A 24,035-nucleotide genomic window follows, 5' to 3' on the forward strand; every position below is an offset into this window, starting at 1 on the left:
TGAACAAAGGACGCTGGACACAAAAAGGACACACGCTGTGGGACGCTGTTTGTAGAACAAGCAGGACGGCCTCTGACCCCAGTTACAGAACATACGATAGCGAAATGCGTCTGAGCAGACAAGAACTGGGGTAGTGGTTTCCCCTTGGGGGTCAGGAAGGGGGCTCCTGGGTGCTGGCCGCGTGCGAGCGCTTCGTTGCCAAAAATGCATCGTGTCTGCCTGTCTCTGGCATGTGTGCGGTGCTCCTGTGAGATGGTTTCAAGACATCAGGAGAGGGCAGTGCAGGAACCCACCCCTGCTTCAAGCTGCCTCCGCGTTCTCGCTGACCGTGTAATCCCACTGTGGAATGATGCATGGCGTGGCTTCTCTCTACACGGGGTATCCTGTGTTGAGCTTGCCGCCAATCCCTACACAAGGGTGAGAGACCAACGGCAGGGCGGCTAGGACAGATTTCAGGCAGCTTCTGGGGGCTTCTCCTGCAGAGAGTCATAGAAGAGCCTTGGTCAAAGACCTGCTTCTCAGGTACAACACCAGTCTCAGAAACCCAAGCTCACTCCTTTCAAGCAAAGAGTTGGCACACGTTATAAGTAGGGTATCCAGTAAACTGAGAGGTCTCTGCTAGTGGGATCTTAGAACGGAGAATACTGTGCCAGAGCCTTGAGTCCGTGAGAGAGAATAAGTCAACACGGATGGACTCACCTCCCAGAGCCACCATAAGAAGTATATTAGTTACCTTGCGCTGTGTAACAAACAACCTCAGAGCCTAGTGGCTTGAAATAATGCATATTTATTACTTCAGGTTCTTTCAGTGGGGTCAGAAATTCAGAGATGGCTTAGCTGAGCGGTTCAGGCTTGGGAGTCCCTCATGAGGTTGTCGTCACGATGTCATCCAGGGCTGCAGGTATCAGAAGGTTGCCCTGGGGCTGGAAGATCAGCCTCCAAGACGGCTCACTCACAGGGCTGTTGGCGGAGCCTCAGCTCCTCAGCGCAGGGACGTCTCCCCAGGCTGCGTGAGCGTCCTCACAGCGTGGCGGCTGGCTTCACCGGCAGCAGGAGGTGCAAGAGAGAGTGAGGAAGCGTCTGAAATGCCTCTGACGGCCAGCTCTCAGTTACATGCTGCCATTTCTGCCTTATTCTATTCATTCGAAGCGAGCCGCTAGGCTCGGTCCATACTTAAGGGGAGGGAGATTGGGCTCCCTTCTGAGCAGAGAAACACCCCAAACTTTGAGGACGTAATTTAAAACCACCACAGTAAAACCCCAGGGACAGCAGTATTCTGGGAGCTTCTTTTGGCTTAAACTCTATGACCAACTACGAGATGGTACCAACTGTCTCTAGCACCCCTCCCCCTCCCCAGTCAGAAAGTGGCCTCAGCTGGCTGTGTCTACGGGGCCTAAGACCTCTGGGTGTCGGCCACCGTGTCCTCACCCTGGAGATCATACTCATTCTCCTCTAAGCATCACATGCCCGGAACCCAGCGTCCTGAGCAACCCAGGGACCACACCCATGCTCGCCCACAAGCTGACTGCAGCACCAGTTTTTAAATATTAATTTATTTGGCCACACTGGGTCTTTGCTGCATCGTGCTGGGTTTTTTAGTCACAGCATATGGGATCTTTGGTCGTGACATGTGGGATCTAATTCCCTGAGCGGGAATCAAACCCGGGCCCTCTGCATTGGGAACATGGGGTCTTAGCCACAGGAGCATCAGGAAATCCCAGTAGCATCATTTTTCGAAGCAATAGGACAAAAAGAGCCTTCGATTTTACAAAGTCTCAGCTAATTCTGATAAAGAGTGCCTGGTCACATTTGCTGAGTTTTTGGCAACTCGGCAGCATGTCGAAAAATTGGGCCAAATCTCACATACAGGCTCATTCTATGATTTCCAGGACACAATAGTAACCATCAGTTCATGTTCAACAGGCCAAAAGAGAACAGCCACTGTGTGGTTATCCACTGTTGCACAGTGAACCTCCCAGAACAGTGGCTGCAAACAGCCACCTGTTATCTCCCATCAGGCTGTGCGCTGGGGGGCTGATTGGGGCCAGATGTGTGGTCAGTCTCCAGTGGGGACACTCCTGCACCCACAGTAGGCTGGTGGGTCAGCTGAGCTGCTCAAGGGTAGCCGCGGTTCACGATGGACAAGCTGGCTGTTAGCTGGGATGGTGATGGGAGTCTCATCCTCCAGCAGGCTGGCCTGGGCTTCTTCACAGGGCAGTGGCCAGATCCAGGACAGAACGCAGTGCTCTCAAGGCCTGTGAGGCTTGTCACTTTGCTGGTTTCTGTTGGCCAAACCGAGTCACAAGTTCAGCCCAGAAGCGGCAGAGGCACACTCTGCCTCTCGACGGGAAGCATTGCCAAGCAGCGTGGCAAAGGGGGCAGCCGCTGGCCAGGGCAGGAGAATCATGGCCTCCTACAATCCATGACACGTGTGGTCTTCTTGACTTGCTGCTGAAGAAGACATTGGATAGAACCCAACATATTCCCGCTGTTGTTCTCTTGCTAAGTCATGTCTTACTCCTTGCAACCCCATGAACTGCAGCACCCCAGGCTTCCCAGTCCTTCACTGTCTCCCGGAGCTTGCTCAAACTCATGTCCATGGAGTCGGTAATGCCATCCAACCATCTCATCCTCTGTTGCCCACTTCATTGGATAGAACTCAACATCTTCCCACTTGACCAGACTCTTTACCAACTGAGCTGTGAGGGAAACCCATCTTCCCACTAAAAACTGTTAAAAACCCAAAAAGCACAGCATTGAAACAGGGTTAGGAACATCTGTTTCAAGCTAAGAGCCAAAATCACACTGAATAGTGACGTGTTACAAGTGGTTTCATTAAAATCAGGAGCAAGTCAGGGATGCTGCGATCACCTCTGTCAGTTATCAGTGCTCTGAAAGTTCCAGAATGTGCTATCAGACAAGAACATTCAGTAATAATTGTGGTTGTTGAAAGAGGGAAATGAAACGGCCACTTACTGAAGACGATATGACGGCCTGTCTGAAAAACCCAGAAGTATCAGCTGAAACACGGCGATAATTAGCAGGACAGCTCTGTCGGGGAGTCAGATGCTAACAACTCTCCAGAGTCGCTGTGTGGCCAAAGGAATCCGTGTAACTGCTGGAAACTGCAGTGGAGAAGGGATGCAATCCAGAAAAGCAGGGGGCAGGAGGGGAATAGAAATACCCTGTGAATAAACTTAAAAGGGTAAAAATACCAACAGGCGCAAAAATGTAGAGTTCTCCTGAGGAGCAAAGGAAGGGAGGGATGGTGGGGAGGGAACTCCGTATAGATGGATGGATGGATAAAAGAACAGATGGATGGATTAATGAGTGGACGGGTTGATGGATGGGTGGCTGGTTGGACAGATGGATGGACTGATGGACAGATGGATCGAGGATGGATGGATGGGTGGATGGGTGGATGAGTGGATTAGTGAGTGGATGGATGGATGGACAGATGGCTGGCTGGCTGGATCAACAGGTAGATGGATAGATGGGTGGATGGATGAGTGGATGGAGTAGTGAGTGGATGAGTGGCTGGATGGGTGGATGGATTAGTGAGTGGATGGATGGATGGACAGATGGCTGGCTGGCTGGCTGGATGGATGGATGGGTGGATGAACAAAGGATGGGGTGAATAAAACAGATGTTTACACTCCAATTCTAAAAACATCTACGTAATTGATTGCGTAGGAGCTGGGCAATGATTGTTTCCTCCAGAACAGTGACACGTGTTTGGAAACGGCCTAAGTGCGCATCAGTGAGGGCTGAGGTACAATCTGTGGACACCCCACAAGGAACAGCCCTCCCCCTCCCTCCCCCCCGCCACCTTCTCCATCCCCAGGAGCTCATCAGGGGTTCGGTCCATGCCCCCCACCCCACCCCACAGCCATGCAGGTCCTCCTGGGGTCTCCTCATCACACAGGGTTATCCTCAGCCCCCCATCTCGCTCGGCTTCATCTCTTTGAGGACAGGATGTGTTCCTGCCTCTTCAGCCAGAAATTTATTGAGTGTCTTGTCTGTGCTGGGTGTGAGATTTACAGGGGTTAGTAAAACAGATGTGGTCTGGAACACAGTTAAGTGACAAGAAAGGAAAAGGGGCAGATTATACAATGCTATCCCTCTTATTAATAAACACAACGCTGAGACGGATGGTGGATCAATTATATGCCAGAAGCTGTGTGCGCCCCTTACCAAGCAGGTGCTGCCACCTCCCGATTCACAGAGGAGGAGACGGTGCTGGTCACACGGTCAGTGAGTGGTGAGGGCAGGTTCACACCCACGCAGGGGGACCAGGCACTTTGCTGAGCTCCGGCCACCTCTCCAGTGGCTGCAACAGGAATAATGCCTGTCTAGATGTCATGTAGCATCCTCTGAGACTTAAGGCTTGTAACAGGCTTCTCCTTCTTCGTTGTTTTCTTAAAATCTATCATGGAAAGACAGAACTATCCTTTTGGTGACTTCCCTGGTTTCTTTTAGACCTAGGAAATAGTGTTTCAGTGCTCCTAGGAGAGGTTTACCATATGGTCCCAAGGGAGGCCGACTTTCACCAGCAAGTCTGTGAATGGCCCTTGACTTGCAGAATCAGAATTGGTAGGAAAAAAACCTCTCACTGTGAGTGCCTTATGATTGTCGCCACTGGTTAGCGAGCATCTCTTTTGTCTTCAGAACCCTAGCATGGGTTTATGATCTAGTTTACTCCTCACAGCATCCCTGAAAGGTAGAGATCAATCATGTCTACACTGAAACTGCAGTTCAGAAAGGTTAAGTAACTTGGCAAAGGTCACACAGCTTGCACCAGTCTCTCAGAGCAGGAAGCTTCTCTTTGCCAGTTTCAGAATCAAGGAGGAGGTGACATTGCTTAAAATGTCAATGAGAAAAACATGCTTGTTGGCACCCTGTCCAGGGTTATTCTAGGAAAGTCTGTGAGAAATTGCTATGGTTTGAAATCTCTGCTTCTCTATGGAGTCAGCCAAACATGGCCTCGTTGTTGATCTTCAGAAGCATATTTTTAGTGTGAGGTGGGTTGTGTTTATTTTTCTGATGGATAGCAAAGATGAGGTTTCTATAAATAAAACCTTGGCCTCCCCCCCTCCCGCATTTTACTTCCTGTGGACAATTCACAAGTGAGTTGACCAATCAAATGAGTTTACCAGCTCCAAAGAACTCAAAATGGAAAGTTCCCGTGAGTAAAGGGACCATCTCAGTCTTTAAAGAGCTTCTCCGTCTGGGGCACCACCAGGTGGCTTTCCATGCCTGGTTAAGAGCAAGCCGGGGGTGCAATTTGACCGTTTTAATGATAATTACGTGATGCGAGTACCAATTAAGGAATGTTTCTCTTTTAACTGAAAGCAACCCATTTTCTGAACTGAAAAGCATCGTTGACAAAGTGATAAACCCATTTCTAGCTTTCAATCTGTGAAGCGATTGGCGCCAATGTGGGATCCCAAAGTACCCAGAGCCCCCAAGACTTGCGCTGCTCTGAGTTCTGGTCTCCTGGGATCTAAGGCCAGGCCCACGAGGGAGCACCTTCCCCATACTGAGTCTCCATGCCCCCTTAGCACCACGGCCGTGGAAGACCCCGTGCAAACTCTCAACACATGTGACAGGAGGCATTTGCAGGAGCTCTTGCCTCATGCTGCCACCAGTGAAGGAACCAGAAACGATGTTCTTGGGAAGAGAAGCCTCTGGAGATGATTTACACCCAGCATTTTCGGTTCTTACTGCTATGGAGACAAGTCCTGGTCCCTCACCATGCCTACTCACCCCTCGAGCCACCTCCTCTCTCCCTGCAGGTGCGCCCCACCTGTGCTCCGAGCCTAGCGCGTGGGCTGAGACTCTGGGAGTCTGCATCCAGTGTGGTACCCAGACGCTCTCCTGCCAGACCATGTGTCCCAGTTGCCAACCTGGCTCTCTCCCTCCCTCCATCCCTCGTGGCTTCTTCCTGCCTGCCTGTGTCTTCCCTGTATTAACTCCACCCCTGTGTGACCCCAGCTCCCTGAAGTGAACTTGCCAAGTCCAGGGACAGCACGGGGTGGGGCACTGCCAGTGTCCACACTGACCTCGGAAGTGAGCCCAGCACGCATCTCCCGTGCCCACCCGACTCCTCCGTTCTCCTCTCTGCCCTGCCCCCAGCGCACCTGTCCTTTCCTACACACTCTGATCCTCTGAAGAGCCTTTAGCTCTGTTGATAATATTGTTACAACAGACACATCTCATTCCCCTCCTGCCCACCTTTGTGTGCACACTGCGGCAGTGTTAACTGGATGCGCACTGCAGCAAATCTCGCAAGCTTTTCATCCTGCCGAACTGAAACTCTGGACTCACTGGACAGCTCTCCCTTTCCCCTCCCCTCTGCCCCTGGCGCCCACCACACTACCCTTTGCTCCTAAGAGTTTGTCTACCCTGAGTGCTTTGAGTAAAAGTGGCATGGTGCAGTACTCACGTTTGGGGGGCTGGTTAATCTTACTGAATGCTGGGTCTTTGCTGCTGAGCAGGCTTTTCTCTGGTTGCGGCGAGCGGGGACTACCCTTTGTGGCCGTGCACGGGCTTCTCTTTGCGGAGCTTCACCTGTTGTGGTTTGAGGGCTCCAGAGCTCAGGCTCAGTAGTTGCGGTGCACAGACTTAGTTGCTCTGCAGCGTGTGGGATCTTCCCAGATCAGGGATCGAACCTGTGTCTCCTGCGTTGGCAGGCGGATTCTTTACCACTGAGCCACCAGGGAAGCCCTGTCCTTCCCTTTCCAGGCTGAGTTACCTTCCAGAGGCTTCCCCGGTGGCTCAGATGGTAAAGAATCTGCCTGCAGCGCAGGAGACCTGGGTTCCATCCCTGGGTCACAAAGATCCCCGGAGAAGGGAATGGCAACCTACTCCAGTATTCTTGCCTGGAGAAGCCCATGGACGGAGGAGCCTGGCGGGCTATAGTCCATGGAGTCACAAAGAGTCGGACACGACTGAGCGACTAACCCTTTCACTTTCACTTTCCGCCTTCCACTGTGTGGACGGACCGGATCGTCTTCATCCATTCGTCTGTCAGTGGGTGCTAGGGTCGCTTCCGCCGCGGCTGTTGTGAATCAGGCTGCCATGACATGGGGGGCAAACACCGCTTTGAGATCCTGCTTCCATTTCTTTTGGGGGTGCACCCACAGGTGAGATTGCTGGGTCGTAGCACAGCTCTGGTCTTGACTTTCTGAGGAACCTCCATGCTGTCTTCCGTAGCAGCACTGTTTTGTACTCCCACCAACAGTGCACAAGAGTTCCAATTTCTCTGCGTCCTCAACAACCTGCGCTATTTTCCTTTTTTTTTTTTTTTTTGATAGTAGCCACCATAACGGGTGTGAAGTGATACTTTCGTTGTGCTTTTGATTGGCATTTCCTTGACAATTAGCGATGTTGAGCACCGTTTCATACGCTCATTGCCCATCTGTATATCTTATTTGAAGAAATGTGTATTCAAGTCTTTCGCCAATGTTAATCAGGTTTTTTGGTTTTGGATGTTGAGTTGAAAAGTTCTTTCTGTCATCCGGATATGAACTCCTCATCAGAGGCCTGGTTTGCAAGTATTTTCTCCCCATGTGTAAACGGCCTTTCACCTTATCGACGGTCTCCTTGCCTGCACAGAAGTTTCGAGTTTGCTGTGATCCGCCTTGTTCATTCTTGCTTTTGCGGCCTCCGCTTTTGGTGTCGTATGCAAGAAATCATCGCCAGATCCCGTGTCGTCAAGATTTCCCCTATGTTTTCTTCTAGGAATTTTATAGTTTCAAGTCTTCTGTTCAGCTCTTTGATCCATTTTGAGTTACTTTTTGTATGTAATGAAAAGTAAGATTCCAGGTTCACTCTTTTGCTTGGGGACATCCAGTTTTCCCCAACCCATTTGTTGAAACGACTGTCCTTTGCTCCATTGCATTAGGTGTTCAGCCAAATGATCTTGTTGAAGATGGTTTGACTGTCTATGCAAGGGTGATCTCTGGCTTCTCTATTTTTTCCCATTTGTCTGTATGTCTGTCTTTCTGCCGTTACCACCCGGTTTGTAAGCCTTGCCTTCATCTTTGGTGGTATGCTCTTTAAGCTGCTTCCACTTTGCCTCGAACTTTATTGCTTTCTAATGTGTTCTGCTGTGCCAGGTCTTAGCTGCCGCACGTGGGGTCTCCGATCTTCGTTGCAGCGAGCTGGATCTTTATTTGCAGCATGCAACGCTTAGCTGTGGCATGTGGGATCTAGTTTCCTGACCAGGGACCGAACCCTGGCCCCCTGCATTGGAAGCGTGGAGTCTTAGCCACTGGACCAGCAAGGAAGTCCCTTCATTCAACTTTGAATGGAGCAAGTGCCCTTTAGAGTCGGTGGCCGGTGATGACCATGGAGACCTGTGCCAAGCACCATCCTAAGTGCCGTCAGGTCACTATCCAGAGTGGAACCCCTCCTGACCTCCCCGCCCATCCCAGGAGCTGAGACACCACCTCCAGGAAGCCCACGTGGATGCAGTCCTCAGCATCCTGTGTCCTGCACATCTCTGTGAGGGTACGTTAAGGAACTGAGTGAGAGCCTGATCCAGCCGCAGAGTCTCCAGCGAGACGAAGTCGCGTTCCACAGGAGATTAGCCATGGGCCCCTGGCGCCCAGACAGCCCCCTTGGGTCCAGACGCCATGGGTGTTTCCCACATGCACCCCAGACGTCTGGAAAGATGACGTAGCCCTGGCAGATCTCGTTATTTCCTTCTCTTAACACCCGGCCAGAATCATGCCAGTTGGGGACCGAAGGACAAAAGGCCTGTGGAGCAGCCAGCGTGAGTCCTGACAGGCCAGGACCATGACAGGCAGGGCCTCGTTCCAGTCGGGACTTCATCCAAGGGCTTCTGAGCATCCCTGGATGCAGCTCTTTCCCGGGAGTCACGGCTCTGGCAGAACTGTCACTAGGAATTTCCACCCATCCCAGTGAGGCTCCAGAAGGGCCACAGGCTGCCCCCAGGGAAGGAGCGGGGCCACTTCCTGCAGGGGGACCGGTGGGCACCCCTCCTGGTGCTCCAAGGTGCCCACGTGAGAGGTGGGGTTGGAGGGCACCCCTCCAGGGGATTGGTTGCAAAATGAGTGCAGATGCTCGGACTCCATAAACCCTGCTTCTGCCACTACTCTCCCCAGAACAAGGGAGAGCCCCCGCTTACTCTTGGCCTTCCAGAAGGAGATCTGGGAACCACCCCTGCAGCCCATATCCACAGATTCGAGCCTTAAGAGTTTCCTCAGACGTCACTAGAGTTAGGGAAGGTTACACATCATGCCTGTTTTTCGCCTTAAAGGAAAATGCATTAGTCAACCAGGGCCACCATAACGAAGCCCCACAACCAAGGCAGCTTCGACAGCCCGATTCCCTGTCTCCCGTCCTGGAGGCTGGACTCCCAGACCCGGGTGTGGGCAGGGCTGGTCCTCCTGAGGCCTCTCTCCTGGGCGTGCCGATGGCCGTCTCCTCCCCGTATCCTCACTGGCTCGTCCCTCTGTGTGTGTCTGTGTCCTGAGCTCCTCTTCCTCTAAGAACCCGAGTCCTCTGGGATTAGGGATAGGGACCTCATTTTGACTCAATCACCTCTTTAAAGCCTCGGCTCCAGATACAGCCACACTTTGAGGTGCTGGGGGTCAGGACTGCAAGACAGAAATTTTCTTTTTCTTTTCTTGGCTGCATGCCACAGCATGCAGAGTCTTAGTTCCCAGACCAGGGATCAAACCTGTGCCCCCTGTTTCCGGCAGTGGAAGTGCAGAGTCTTAACCACTAGACCGCCAGGCAGTCCCAAAGGCAGGAATTTTGAGATGACAGAATTGATGCTTTTGAACTGTGGTGTTGGAGAAGACTCTTGAGAGTCCGTTAGACTGCAAGGAGATCAAACCAGTCAGTCCTAAAGGAAATCAACCCTGAATATTCATTGGAAGGACTGATGCTGAAGCTCCAATACTTTGGCCGCTTGATGTGAAGAATTGACTCATTAGAAAAGATCCTGATGCTGGGAAAGATTGAAGGCAGGAGGAGAAGGGGATGACAGAGGATGAGATGGTTGGATGGCATCACCAACTCAATGGACACGAGTTTGAGTGAGCTCTAGGAGATGGTGATGGACAGGGAAGCCTGGCATGCTACAGTCCCGGGGGTCTCAAAGAGTCAAACAAGACTGAGTGACTGAACAATAAAAATTCAGCCCACACAGGGAACTTTCATCTCAGCCACACAGCCAGGGACCCTGCTGTTCCCTGTTCCTGCCCCCTTGCCCAGATTGCTTCTCGGTGCTTGTGGGTTGGAGTCTCTGCAGGCTTCTCCTGGTCCTCCTGCAGGAGCTGCTGATAACATGTGACCAGGCTAGGGACGTCTTTCTCCATCTTCACAGGGGACTGTCTGCATGGTCATGGGAGAGGAAGAGGAATTAGACAAGCCGGGGCAAAGGCACTCTGGCTTCCCTCTGCAGGTGGGGGCAGGTGGCCAGCACACCCACATGGACTCAGCCAGTGCTTGGTCAAACCCTGGTCACCTGCCAGAAGCTCATCTGAGCACCTCAAGGAAGTTGCCCTGTCATGAGACAGACAGACAGACAGACATTCAAGAAACCACAGGCTGCTTGGCCATCCCTCCAACGCAGACCCCTCCCGTCTCGGGTCCTGGTCCTTGCTGTCCCTCCTGTCTGAGTCGAGATGCATGAGCTCAGCCATCTCCCCTCCACCTTCCCACGAGAGGGCCCTCCCCTTCTCCTGGGTCCACAGATTGTTTGATAGCTGTTGACTACACCCTGCAGCTTCCCGGTGGCACTAGTGGTAAAGAACCTGTCCACCAGTGAAGGAGACACAAGAGATGCAGGTTTGACCCCCGGGTTGAGAAGATCCCCAGAGGAGGGCATGGCAACCCACTCCAGTATTCTGGCCTGGAGAATCCCACGGACAGAGGAGCCTGGCGGGCTGCAGTCCACAAGGTCGCAAAGAGTTGGATGTGACTGAGGGACTGAACACACGCACGCTCTGCATTCTTCACGGATATTACTGTTTATTCCACTGGTGTGTCAGCCCCCTGGGTCAGGGGTTGTCCTGTTCATACGCGCTCTCAGTGCCTCAATACCTGTCTGCACATAGTGGGTGCTCCGTGAATGTGCAGGAGCAGGGATGTGTGGGGTGAGCAGTGGGAGGGAAGTCTGATGGAATGTGTTGGGGGACTCCCACGAAGGCCTCCTGGAGGAAGTGACAACTTCTAGGATGAGTAGGCATTAGTCAGATGGAAGGGTGCAGGAAGGGTGTTCTTGGTGGAGGGAACAGCATATGCAAAAGCCTGGAGCGGGGAGAGGAGGATGGAGGACCTGAAAGACACAAAGTTGGGCTGGAGGGTAGTGGGAGAGGTGACCTTGAAGAGCTAAGCACACGTTGCAACACCCACTGCCTCATCAGCCATCCCCGCCTCTGTCTGACCCTGTAGCTCACAGAGGGGCCCCCATAGATTTCTGACATTCACCACAGCCAGCGCCCTGGCACGTGCCAGCTGCCCAAACACCCAGGGTGTGAGAGCCAGAGTCTTCTCACTTCCCCCAAGCAGGTTCTGGGAAATGTCCTTTATCCATTAAAAAAAAAAAAAAATTCTTTCTCCTTTCCACATAGCTGGAGTATATTTTATGTGTTTCCAAGTTTTAGTGCTTTAAAAACATGAATATTTAAAGAGGTTCACCATTTGCCCATCGATGAAATGCTGAGAGATGTATTCTTAGATCACCTTGTAAATATCCGCAGAGCACCGGAGTCCTGACTCATCCGTGCACCTGTAAGTTTCAACAGTTGGATTCTGTTGTAAATAGAATTGCTGCCTATTGGAGATAATTTTATTGGGATTGATATCTACCCATCCATCCATTTGTTCATAGATTTATCATCGGTCCTTCCAATCATCCACCCATCCATCCATCCATCCATCCATCTATCTATGCAACTGTCTATCCACCCTTCCAACCATCCATCTATCCAACAATCCATCCATCCAACCAACCATCCATCCACCCACCCAACCATGCATCCATTCATGTATCCATCCACCCATCTATCCATCCCTCCATCCGGCCACCCTTTCATTCACAGGGGGTGCTGTGGTCCCGCTAGAGAACAAAACTCCCTGCCCTCAAGGAGTTCACAGTCTAGTGGGGAAGACAGACAAAAGGCAGCAACACTTCATACATTTCCAACTGGAAGGCGTGTAATGAAAGAAAAGCCTGGTGCTCTGAGAGTTTATACCAGATGACTCTCACCCAGCTCGGGATCAAGAAAGACTTTCCCAAGGAAAAAACATGTTTAAGGCGGAACCTGAAGGGTGGGTAGGAGCATGCCAGGAAAAAGGTGGAGAAAAGTATTTCAGGTGGTAGGACCAAAGGCAGGCCCTGAGGCAGGTAAGCGCTTGGCGTGTTCAAGCAGCTGAAACAGAGTCAGAGTGGCTGAGACAGCACGGTCTAAGGCTGTAGAGACCGAGAGGGCCTCGACCATGCTGTCTTCAAGACCGGATTATGAACTTGGACTTGATCTTTAGAGCAGAAGAGAGGCCAGGGAAGAACTACAAACAGAGGAGGGCTAGGACGGGGTTTACTTTTTCAAGTCAAGTTTTAATCGAATACACCATAAGTGGAGAAAAGTGCACGAATCCTAAGCACGCTAATTAGCTCAGGACGCCATAACAAAATACCGTAGACCAGGGGCCTTGAAGAGTAGAGATCTGTTTCTCGCATTTCTGAAGGCTGGAAGTCCAAGGTCAAAGTCCAGCAGGGCTGGGTTCTGGTGCGCGTTCCCTCCCCGGCTTGCAGATGGCCACCTCTCTGCTGTGGCCTCACGTGGCCTTTCTTCTGTGTCTGGCGTCCCTACAGGACTAGAGCACCACCCTTGAGGTTAATGACGTCATTTACCCTGAATTCCCTCCTTAATAAGGATTCTCTCTCCAAATATATTCTGGCTAGGGGTTAGGGCTTCCACTAACAAATTTAGGGAAGATGCAATTCCATCCACAGCGGTACAACTCAGTGGACTTTCATAAAGGGAACACACCCAGGTAACTCACATTCAGGGGAGAAAAAGAATGTCACCCCTAGATGCGCTTCTTACCCCTTCCTGTCCCCCCACCGCAACCCCAACAGTCCCCATGTCTTCCAACGCCATGGAGCGTTTTGCCTGGTTTTGAATCACGTACCAGTGGAACTGGGCAGCGAATGCTCTAGCTTCCAGCTTCTCTGGCTCAGCGTGTGCTGTGAGCACCATCCTCATATCCCATGCGTCGTGCAGCTCATTCATCCCACACCACATGATCCTGACAGTCCTACTACAGGCAGGCGGGCTGCTCTGGGGGGTACGGGGAGCGGAGTTCCTCTGAGTGTTCCATGCAGGGCTTTCGGTGACCACATGAGAGCGTCTCTGCAGAGAGTGAAACCACCAGGTCAAAGGTATGCACCGGTGGGGCTTTAGTAGATTACACCTGGACACTTTCTAAATCGCTCTCTAAGTGACGTTCCCACCGCACTGGCTACATTGTGGGGACTGGGCAGCCACCCGGAGGCAGCCTGGAATCCAGAGAGGGGGCAGTGGTCGAGGGGATTTGGACACAGGAACTGTGGCTCAGCAGATCTTCCTAATTTCATGAAAGGCCTGCTGTCCCTTAATTATAAAGCTTCAGGGCTCCGCTCCGTCTCTGTCTCTTGATCATTTCACTCTTGGAGCCTCGGTTAGGTGTTTGTGGCTGTTGTTGCTGTAATTGTTTGCTGAAAGGCTTAAAATCCTCAGGCCGAAGAGGGAAAGCAGGAGGCACGCCAGTGAGTCAATTGTTCCCCATGCTGCTTAGGCCCAGTTCCTAGACGCTGATGGATCGCAGGCGTGCTGCGCGCAGGGCTCTTCTGGATGATCTGGGGGACTCACATGTACACCAGTGGGGTGCTGGGCCCAGACCAGGATGTGGCCCGGGAGGTGTCGAGCCCCGTCTCTTGCACCTCTGTCACCATGGGGAAGCAGCGGAACCCTGGCTGGAGGTTGAGGAGACCGTGGTCTCAGCACTTCCAAAGGTGGATGGGACCTTGCTTTCCTTTGCCCTTTTTGCTGAGCTCACTGTGACTCTGGCTGCTGGTGACACCCGGACACAGCTTCCCACACAGCTGACTCAGCCACCCAGCAAGCTTCTGTCACTCCAATTCTGGTCCTGTTCATCGTTGAGAAGGTGGCTCCACTGCAGGGCAGCCCCGGCTCATGGCCCCTGCAGTCCGCTTGCCCTGTAGCCACTTGAGGACCAGGGAAAGGGGAAGGACAGGACAAGGGAGGAGCCACACGACCCCACAGAGGTCAGGAGACACGCCCACGGCCACACAGCTGCGTAGACTTTCCAAGCGATAGCTTACGGTGAGTGAGGTCAGATACGTGATCTCCAAAGAAGAAGATTTAGCTTTGGGACCAGGAACCAGTCTTGATCACTCAAGAGCTTTTGTGTAGCAGACTTTTGTTAAAGTCTAAAAAAGGACAGAGAAAGTTTCTGACACAGACATAAGAAGGGGGACAAAGAGTGCCCCCCTCACTAGTCTTCAGTTCAGCTCAGTTCAATCGCTCAGTCACATCCAACTCTTTGTGATCCCATGGACTGCAGCACACCAGGCTTCCCTGTCCATCGTCAACTCCTGGAGCTTACTCAAACTCATGTCCGTCAAGTCTGTAATGCCATCCAACCATCTCCTCCTCTGTCGTCCCCTTCTTCTCCTGCCTTCAGTCTTTCCCAGCATCAGGGGCTTTTCCAAGGAGTCAGTTCTTTGCATCAGGTAACCAAAGTATTGGAGCTTCAGCTTCAGCATCAGTCCTTCCAATGAATATTCAGGGTTGATTTCCTTTAGGATTGACTGGTTTGATCTCCTTGAAGTCCAAGGGACTCTCAAGAGTCTTTTCCAACACCACAGTTCAAAAGCATCTATTCTTTGGTGCTCAGCTTTCTTTATAGTCCAACTCTCACATCCAAGCATGAGTACTGGAAAAACCATAGCTTTGACCAGATGGACCTTTGTTGGTTTTTAATATGCTGTTTGGGTTGGTCATAGTTTTTCTTCCAAGGAGCAAGTGTCTTTTAATTTCATGGCTGCAGTCACCATCTGCAGTGATTTTGAAGCCCCCCAAAATAAAGTCTGTCACTGTTTCCATTGTTTCCCCATCTATTTGCCATGAAGTGATGGGACCAGATGCCATGATCTTAGTTTTCTGAATGTTGAGTTTTAAGCCAACTTTTTCACTCTCTTCTTTCACTTTCATCAAGAGGGTCTTTAGTTCTTCCGCTTTCTGCCATAAGGGTGGTGTCATCCGCATATCTGAGGTTATTGATATTTCTCCCAGCAATCTTGATTCCAGCTTGTGCTTCATCCAGCCTGGCATTTCACATGATGTACTCTGCATATAAGTTAAATAAGCAAGGTGACAATATACAGCCTTGACGTTCTCCTTTTCTGATTTGGAACCAGTCCTTGTTCCATGTCCAGTTCTAATTGTTGCTTCTTGACCTGCATACAGATTTCTCAGGAGGCAGGTCAGGGGGTCCGGTATTCCCATCTCTTTAAGAATTTGCCATAGTTTGTTGTGATCCACACAGTCAAAGGCTTTGGTGTCGTCAATAAAGCAGAAGTAGATTTTTTTTGGAACTCCCTTGCTTTCCAACAGATGTTGGCAATTTGATCTCTGATTCCTCTGCTCTTTATAAATCCAGCTTGAACATCTGGAAGTTCATAGTTCATGTACTGTTGAATCCTGGCTTGGAGAATTTTGAGCGTTACTTTGCTAGCGTGTGGGATGAGTGCAATTGTGCGGTAGTTTGAACCTTCTTTGGCATTGCCTTTCTTTGGGATTGGAATGAAAACCGACCTTTTCCAGTCCTGTGGCCACTGCTGAACTTTTCAAATTTGCTGGCATATTGAGTGTAGGACTTTCACAGTATTATCTTTCAAGATTTGAAATAGCTCAACTGGAATACCATCACCTCCGTTAGCTTTGTTCATAGTGATGCTTCCTAAGGCCCACTTGACTTCGCATTCCAGGATATGTGGCTCTACGTGAGTGATCATACCATCATGATTATCTGGGTCATGAAGATCTCTTTTGTCTAGTTCTTCTGTGTATTTTTGACACCTCTTCTTAATATCTTCTGCTTCTGTTCAGTTCAGTTCAGTTGCTCAGTCATGTCTGACTCTTTGCAACCCCATGAATCACAGCATGCCAGGCCTCCCTGTCCATCACCAACTCCTGGAGTTCACTCAAACTCATGTCCATCGAGTCGGTGATGCCATCCAGCCATCTCACCCTCTGTCGTCCCCTTCTCCTCCTGCCCCCAATCCCTCCCAGCATCAGGGTCTTTTCCAATGAGTCAACTCTTCGCATGAGGTGGCCAAAGTATTGGAGTTTCAGCTTCAGCATCAGTCCTTCCAATGAACACCCAGGGCTGATCTCCTTTAGGATGGACTGGTTGGATCTCCTTGCAGTCCAAGGAACTCTCAAGAGTCTTTTCCTAGGTCCATACCATTTCTGTCCTTTATTGTGCCCATCTTTGCATGAAATGTTCCCTTGGTATCTCTAATTTTCTTGAAGAGATCTCTGCTGCTGCTGCTGCTGCTGCTAAGTCACTTCAGTCATGTCCGACTCTGTGCGACCCCATAGACGGCAGCCCACCAGGCTCTGCCATCTCTGGGATTCTCCAGGCAAGAACACACTAGTCTTTCCCATTCTATTGTTTTCCTCTATTTCTTTGCATTGATCACTGAGGAAGACTTTCTTATCTCTCCTTGCTATTCTTTGGAACTCTGGATTCAAATGGGTATATCTTTCTTTTTCTCCTTTGCCTTTAGCTTCTCTTCTTTTCTCAGCTATTTGTAAGGCCTCCTCAGACAGACATTTTGCCTTTTTGCATTTCTTTTTCTTGGGGATGGTCTTGATGACTGCCTCCTGTACAATGTCACAAACCTCTGCCCATAGTTCTTCAGGCGCTCTATCAGATCTAATCCCTTGAATCTGTTTGTCACTTCCACTGTATAATCTTAAGGGATTTGATTGAGGTCATACCTGAATGGTCTAGTGGTTTTCCCTACTTTCTTCAATTTCAGTCTGAATTTGGCAATAAGGAGTTCATGATCTGAGCCACAGATGGCTCCTGGTCTTGTTTTTGCTGACTGTATAGAGCTTCTTCATCTTTGGCTGCAAAGAATATAATCAATCTGATTTCGGTGTTGACCATCTGGTGATGTCCATGTGTAGAGTCTTCTCTTGTGTTGTTGGAAGAGGGTGTTTGCTATGACCGGTTTGTTCTCTTGACAAAACCCTGTTAGCCTTTGACTTGCTTCATTTTGTTCTCCAAAGCCAAATTTGCCTGTTACTGCAGGCTTCTCTTGACTTCCTACTTTTGCAAGGCCTTTTACCAAGGCCTTATATACTTTTATCAAACCCACTCCCACAATATACATGTTAAATTAACAAGATTCAGTTCAGTTCAGTTCAGTTCAGTCACTCAGCCATGTCCGACTCTTTGCGACCCCATGAATCGCAGCACGCCAGGACTCCCTGTCCATCACCAACTCCCGGAGTTCACTTAAACTCACGTCCTTTGAATCAGTGATGCCATCCAGCCATCTCATCCTCTGTCATCCACTTCTCCTCTTGCCCCCAATCCCTTCCAGCATCAGTCTTTTGCAATGAGTCAGCTCTTCACATGAGGTGGCCAAAGTACTGGAGTTTCAGCTTTAGCATCATTCCTTCCAAAGAACACCCAGGACTGATCTCCTTTAGAATGGACTGGTTGGATCTCCTTACAGTCCAAGGGACTCTCAGGAGTCTTCTCCAACACCACAGCTCAAAAGCATCTATTCTTCGGCGCTCAGCCTTCTTCACAGTCCAACTCTCACATCCATACATGACCACTGGAAAAACCATAGCCTTGACTAGACAATCTTACCAGACTCACTCCCGCAATATAACAAGATGTTATCTTAAGATAACAAGATTAGTCAGAAGGTTCTTGTTAAAGAGAAACATGTCCTGGAGCAAGATACATTGTTATATTGACTAAGACAAAGCAATGTAGAAAAAAAATCTGTCCTTTTCTCCTTGAGAGCCCCAGAGCCCTTTCTCCTTCTCAAGGGCTCCAGACCCCTTTCTCCTCCTTGGGGACCCTGAACTTCTTATCAACCGACCCAGGAACTGACTCACTCACAAGAACACATTCCCTTCCGCCCTGCCCCCTTTTTGTGGGGAGACAGGAGGGCGACCTGAGATAAGAAGACCTTCTTCAATGAACAATGCAAAGAAATAGAGGAGAACAATAGAATGAGAAAGACTAGAGATCTCTTCAAGAGAAACGGAGACATCAAGGGAACATCATTTCATTCAAGGATGAGCACGATAAAGGACAGAAATGGCAAGGACCTAACAGAAGCAGAAGAGATTCAGAAGAGGTGACAAGAATGCACAGAGGAACTATACCAAAAAAAAGGTCTTAATGTTTGGGATAACCAGGATAGTGTAGTCACTCACCTAGAGCCAGACTTCCTGGAGTGTGAAGTCAAGTGGGCCTTAGGAAGCGCTACTAGCAACAAAGCCAGAGCAAAGTCCAGGAGATGGTGGAGGACAGGGAAGCCTGGCAGGCTGCTGTCCACGGGGTCACAAAGAGACAGAGAGGATCTAGCAACCGAACAACAGGAGGGTGACCAGATGTCCCCTCGGAGCATCTGCTCATGTGATAATGACAGAGAGGGTGGATGACTGGGTTTCACTGCCTTCCCAATTTGCATTTTAGCAAAAATAAGATGAAGCTGAAGACAGGACTCTGGGGAGCAGAAAGAGCAACGAGAAACTGTGCCCACTCGTCTGTGCCTTTGACCCTGGATTTGAAGTCAGGAGATGGCTCGAGTCTGCGCCCCTCTGCTGCACTTCAGTCGTCTGGTCTCAGCGGAAGGATGGAGGCAGGGCGGGGATGCTGCGGATGGAAAATGGCACGAGAGAGTGAACTGGGACAGCGCTAGGGCCAGCTCGGCTCCTTCTGGGCCTGGGAGCCGGTGGCAGAGCCGGGTGCCTTCCCGCGGCAGCCTCCTTCACCTTCCTGCATGGTTTTTTGCCCAGCTGTCAGGTCAGCGGACAAATTGAAGGAGATCAAGGCCCAGGCCAGGCCAGCAGTGCCTTGGACGTTGCGGGCAAAGAAGCAGCAGACGGGGCCTGTGGTGTGCAGTCTCTGTGGTGTTCTGTTAGTGATCAGGACATTTCCGAACAGAGGCCTCTGCCCACTGAGCCCCCTGTCTGCTCCATCACTGCCTTTCACACTGTACATCTGACTTTCTTTTCCTGGTCTTTCTTCCCCACTAGAATACCCGCCACTGTGGGCAAGGACTTTTGTCTGATTCACTGCCTGTTTCCCTAGAAAGATGTGTGTGTGTGCGGTTACTAAGTTGCTTTAGTCATGTCCAACTCTTGTGACCCCACGGACTGTAGCCCGCCAGGCCCCTCTGTCCATGGGGATTCTCCAGGCGAGAATACCGGAGTGGGTTGCCATGGCCTCCTCCAGGGGATCTTCCCAACCCAGAGATCGAACCTGCATCTCTTAAATCTCCATCATTGGCAGGTGGGTTCTTTACCACTAGCAGCACCTGGGAAGCCCCCCTAGAAAGATGCCTGGTGCCAAATCCTTGTCCGACAGATGAATTAACACACGGGCCCAGGTGTGTCTTGGGTCCTGATGCAGGGAGAGGGATGTGGCTGCTGTATAAAGCCATAACCAGAATGTGTTTCCTTGAAAGTACCCCCCTCCCCACCGACCCCAGGAGATGGCACAGCACCCCCCACTGGAGCATAAAAGCTACTTCTATAGGATTCAAAAGCACTTCTTTTTAAACCCTGAACCTGTTCCCACTTGAATGAGGCTGTTTGCGGGTAAAACGGTATCTCTGTGCCCCTCCCCTCACCCAAGCCCCCTTGTTTCCTGCAGTTGCCAAGGGCAGACCCACCCCTCTGCTTGCAAGACACCCCCCTCCACCTGCTTCATGAAATCCCAGCTCCTATGACCAGGACCAGCTTCAGAATTAGTGGGGCCCATTCCAGAGTGAAAATGCCAGGTTTTGTTCAAAAATGATGAAGAATTTTAAGATGGTAACAGGGGAGAATTCAAGCTGGGGGCCTGGGGGCCTATGCGGAACGCACCCCCAGAATGAAATCCACAGGACACCTAGCTGGTGCCACCCGGCAGCCTCTCGTGGGCAGTGCTGGGCCAGGCCACAGGCTTCCCATGCTCCCTGGCTCTTTCTGCTCTGGACTGTGCCCACCCTTGCCCATCCTGCCTGTCCGTGTTTGAGGAATGAGCCAGGTGGCCTTTGGCGCTGCTCACTTGCAGGTCACCCTCCTCCTGGGACAAAGAGGTGTGGGGCTTCCTGGCTATGGACTCGGCTAGCATGCAGGGAGTGAGTGGAGGAGACACGGTTCCTCCTGGGTGGGAGCGTTTCTGTTTCTAGACTCCGCTCTGACCGGTGCCCCATGTTTGGGGGCGGCTGCCCGCTCGCCCGGATCCTGTGTGACCATATGGGTCAGATGTGGAAGCTTTGAGTCCCAGCTCATTCATCGCTGGCAGAACCTACCTGTCTGATGAAGCCCCAGAGTAATCAGGAGACTGAGGACCGCCTGGAGCCCTGAAGCCCACCCCTGCTGTGTTTATGCCGTACGTCAATTACTCCCTTGGTCATCTGTTCAGAAATATTTATGGAGGGTCTGCTAAGTGCTGGGCTCGGAGCCAGGGCAGGGGACACGGCTGTTAATGAGACCACTGCAGGATCCGCCGTGAAGAGGCTTCTCTTACGGCAGGTCGTGCACGCCTGGAGCCCAAGGACTGGTCAAATGCCTCTGTATTGAGTGCTGTGACGTCAACGGCATTGTGCCCGTGGGTGGCAGGGAGACCTGTCCTCACTGGGGGGCTGGAGAGGACTTCTTGGAGGAGGTGCCCCAGTCGTTATTTTATTCCTGCATGCAATAAACATGGAGAAGAGCCAGATCTGCACAGGCCTGTGCGGTGGAGGTTTCACCATGATCAGAAGAGCACCGTGCTCTCGCACACTTTGGGGTGGTGAGGGAGACGAGGAAGACCCCCCTCCACCCCATAGACAGGTGCATGCAGAACATGTGAGGCAGGGAGGGGCATTCTGAAGGGAAATAAAGCAGGGAGAGCATTGCATTCGAGGAGCAGGACTCCAGAGGGGCCGGCAGGAGATGTCCTGTGCTCTTCCCACAGGCCCTTCAGACCTCGGTGTACTGGGGCTGGCTTACCCCTGTTCATGCCCACTCACTCTTGCTCACACCTGCTCACACTCACACCTGTTCACACACTCACACCTGCTTACCTCCACCACACCTGCTCACACTCACTCTCACCTGCTCACAGGAGCCGACTCTCTGTGTCTCTTCCCACCTCTGCATTCGGAGATGTCACGTGGAACCTTGAACTCGGCAGCAGTGGGAGTGTTTACACGTGGCCGTCAGCAAACACTGTAAATCAGGCCTCATCCGTTTGGTTCCAGGAGCCCGTTTACCACCCACCACCGTCTGAGGCTAGTCTTCCCAGCGCCCAGGGAATTCTCGGGCTGGCCCCGTGACTTTCTGGTCCCTGTCAGAAAAAAAGCTTTCCCAGCCCTGTTGAGTCACAAAAGCACAGTCTCATGAGGATAATTAAAGTGTCCGGTCCCTTGTGAAATTTCACTAACCTCAACCCGCCTCTGCTTTCTCTTGTTTCCCTGCGGCCTCCCCCACCCCTGGGGCCCCTGGCTGGGCTTATACGTGAAGCTAACTCTTGAGGCTGTCTTTGTGGGTTTGGGGCCCTGTTGTAATGAAAGCGTCCCACTCAGACCACCCCCTACCCCTGTAGATACACGGGGTCTCGCAACTCCTGGCCAGCTCCCTCCCAAGGGCCTACTTCCGGTCCACAGGACACTCTCTGACATCCTCACCCCACTCAAGCCCTGCTGCCCAGGACATTCCAGCCAAGCTCTTGCCAGAGATGCCTTGAAGCACAAGTCGGACTTTGGTCCACCCTCCCCCCAATCTAGGGACCTGTCCACGCCCCCCGTGGGGCCTCCTCATTGTGTCCCCTCAGCCATGGTCGAGGGGTCACCTCTTCACTCAGACAGCTTTCTCCCAGGACGCCCTCTGTTCCTGCCCACGGTAACCCCAGCCCTCTCCAGCCTGTGAGACGGTGTCCCCCTGGGTGTCCCCAAGCTGTCCTGGTCACCTCCTTGGCGAGTGATCGAGCACGTCGTTAGTCTAAATTAGAACGAGGCACACTGAAAGGCTTGATGATTCCAAGAAGCCAAGGGCGGCCCTCACAGGCGAGGTCATAGTCAATACTCCAGGAGGGTTTGCTGCTCCCGACTTACTGCTGGTCTGTTTATCAGCGGGCACTTTGCACCAGGCGCAGCCTTGACCTCTTCCTTTACACACATGTCAGCCCTGGCACAAGGACATCCCCTGTGGGAATTAGTACTTATGTTTCAGAGAAGTCAAACGGTTCACACAGCTGCTCAGGGAGAGCAGGATTCAAACCCTGATCGTCCAGATTCCCCGGTTAGTGTTTACCCTCACCCTAATGCTGGGGAAGATCGAAGGCAGGAGGAGAAGGGGATGACAGAGGAGGATGAGACGGTTGGATGGCATCACCAACTCGATGGACATGAGTTTGAGTGAACTCCGGGAGTTGGTGATGGACAGGGAAGCCTGGCATGCTGCAGTCCGTGGGGTCGCAAAGAGTCGGACAGGATGGAGCTGCTGAACTGAACTCACCATGTCGCCGTGGTGGAGGACAGTGATGGGACATCCTGCTTAAAGCTGAGACCCTCCCCTTCATTGTTAATTGCACTGTTGGTGTCTCTTGGGCCCCACTGGGCACAAGGAAGTCCCATCTTCACGGGGCTCTTCTGACCTACATTTTATCCCCTACGTTTTCTTTTTCAAGCTATATATAAATTTCAGTTTTTAGAATACGGAGGGGTTTTTGTTGTTGTTGTTAGCTCTATCAGAAGAGATTAAACAGAGACAGAATGGAAAACCAAGTATATTTTAAAATAAACCAACAGCTTGGTTCACATTCTCCCCCGGAACCTGCGGCCGTTTTAAGCAGCCTCGTTATTTTTAATGCATCCACGTCCTCGGCCCGCTCACCCGCTCGGTTTTCCCATGTTAATCGTCTGCAAAGTCCCAGCGGGGAGATTTATCCAACACTGGCCAGCGGCTGGGCGAGGCCTCTGGAGCCGGCTCTTGCCCAGGGAGGCTCCAGAGACGGGAAGTGGGAGCCCGTGAAACTGTGGGCTCTGCACACCGTGCGGCCCCCGCCACGCCCCCCGGCAGTGCTGACATCGAAAGCCAGGAGCGTGTGAACCAAATCCCAGAGGCTGCTCCGAGTATTTTAAAACCCAAGCTGCCATCACGTGAGAGCTTGTTCCCCCAAAAGACTGGATGTCAGAAGAAGCGAGGGGGCGGAATCAAGCCCAGGTGTGCCTTCACCGCCCTTTGACACTTCATCTCTCTTTGAGGCAGAATTCCAGGGAAAAACAAGGATTTCTGAGACTGGACCACGCGTGGATTAAGGGTGGTCAAGACCCCTGCTTTCCTCTGTGGCCCTTTCAGATTGGGCTCAGCCTCTGATTTGCTGTTTTTCAGTTGCTCAGTCTTGTCCGACTCTTTGGGCCCCATGGACTGCAGCACGCCAGGCTTCCCCGTCCTTCACTATCTCCCAGAGTTTGCTCAAACTCATGTCCACTGAGTCGATGGTGTCATCCAACCATCCACCCCTTGCTATTCTTTGGAACTCTGCATTCAGATGGGTGTATCTTTCCTTTTCTCCTTTGACTTTTGTGTATATCCCCCGTACAGAGTAGTTACTCAGGAAACATGTATTGATTGAACTGATGTAGGAATGGCCCCAGAGACCAACCCCAGCTTCTTCTTTACCCACATTGGACATGTTCACACTTGGCAGGTGGGGTGGGCAGCATAGTGACCTACCCAGGACGCCAGTGCTGATCCCTA

General features: G+C 51.5%; 1 protein-coding gene and 1 long non-coding RNA gene across 12 annotated transcripts in view; one reads left to right on the forward strand and one right to left on the reverse strand.

The window, feature by feature from the left end:
- Window positions 1–24,035, forward strand: part of ANO1 (anoctamin 1) — a 192,726-nt gene that overhangs the window by 29,475 nt on the left and 139,216 nt on the right. The window lies entirely within an intron of this gene.
- Window positions 10,991–21,390, reverse strand: LOC132658354 (uncharacterized). The gene is made up of 3 exons (XR_009597860.1): window positions 13,174–21,390; window positions 11,677–12,855; window positions 10,991–11,314 (listed from the first exon to the last, which is right to left on the reverse strand). It is a non-coding gene; the product is annotated as an uncharacterized LOC132658354 (long non-coding RNA).

Source organism: Ovis aries, chromosome 21 (assembly GCF_016772045.2).
Source record: "Ovis aries strain OAR_USU_Benz2616 breed Rambouillet chromosome 21, ARS-UI_Ramb_v3.0, whole genome shotgun sequence".
NCBI classification, from domain to species: domain Eukaryota; kingdom Metazoa; phylum Chordata; class Mammalia; order Artiodactyla; family Bovidae; genus Ovis; species Ovis aries.